The following is a 1,323-nucleotide window of genomic DNA, read 5'->3' on the forward strand; positions in this document are numbered from 1 at the left end:
CAAAGGCTTTTCTTTTCCTTCAGTGTCACTAATAAATTCATGAGGCTTACTGGGATCTATCTGGTATTACAGGAAAAACTCTCCCCACTATATAAATTTTAAAAGAAGCATTGGAGAAAAATAAAGTTGCATTTTCGTCATCCCACAAATTACGTATATTTTATTTTATTTTATTTATTTTTATTTTTTTTTCGCCCCACCCCCCAAAATTACGTATATTTTAAAAGGAAGAAAGCTACAAAAATCTGCTCCAAGCAGTTGGTGGAACTTATGGGAGAAATATTAAGGATAATTCTAGCTTTCTACAATATTATTAACATTTCTAATTATTTTTGTACCACTTGGTTTTAGTATGACCTTGTAATTAGAAAAAGCACAAAGATATTTTTAAAAAGGAAGACTGAATAGCAAGGAGAATAGAGAAGTAGTTGGATTTAAGAAATATTTATTCAATAACTTCTTTTTGTGTGTTCTCCATGTCAATAGATAGGAATGTCCATTGGCCACCTCTAATAAACTCTAAACATTTATGACTATCACCTCTACCTCACCCTACCCTCTCTACATTCAAACAATCACCAATTCCTGTTGATTTTACCAGCTAAAGATTTTTCCAAATAGATTTCTTCCTCCATATTTTTTGGTACCTCAGTCCCAGCTCAATGCCAGACTTTCATACCTCACGTTCAGACTTTGAAATATGTTTGTAAGTGGTCTCCATGATTCTTGTCTTCTCCCTCTCCCTTGTAATCTACCCAAATGTAAGACAATTTCATAAAATAAGAATCTGATCATGCCATTACTTAGTTGGGCTCTATTAGTGACTCAGTATAAAGAATAAAGTCCAATCTTCTTATGATGGCTTATAAGAATCCATTCTTTTTCATTATTTCCTAAAATAATAAGCAAGTCAATCAATAAATGAATGGATACATTAATCTCTGCATTATTTGATATACGTAAAGACAACATATTCCTCTTCAAGAATGATGTGGATTCTTGGCAAAGCAAACCTGTCCCCTTAATATAAAAATCCTAATAATCTGTCTACATGTGATTGATACTGAAAAAAATAATTGACATTCTTCTAAACTTTATATACACAAAATATGTATTATGTGCCATATGATTAAGAAGCATACATATTAAGTTTGATGATAATTTTGCCAAGAGTTAATGCATAGAAAATATGTACTGCAAAAATTATTTCCTGGTAGGCCAATTCTCCAGTGCTATTTTTAAAAATCAAAGGAATTTTCTCTAGTTAAACCCATTTATTATTATAATTTAATAATTTAAACAGTGATCTCTAGAATAACTCTA

The sequence above is a fragment of the Hipposideros armiger genome, unplaced genomic scaffold (genome assembly GCF_001890085.2).
Source record: "Hipposideros armiger isolate ML-2016 unplaced genomic scaffold, ASM189008v1 scaffold_887, whole genome shotgun sequence".
In the NCBI taxonomy this organism is placed as follows: Eukaryota; Metazoa; Chordata; class Mammalia; order Chiroptera; family Hipposideridae; genus Hipposideros; species Hipposideros armiger.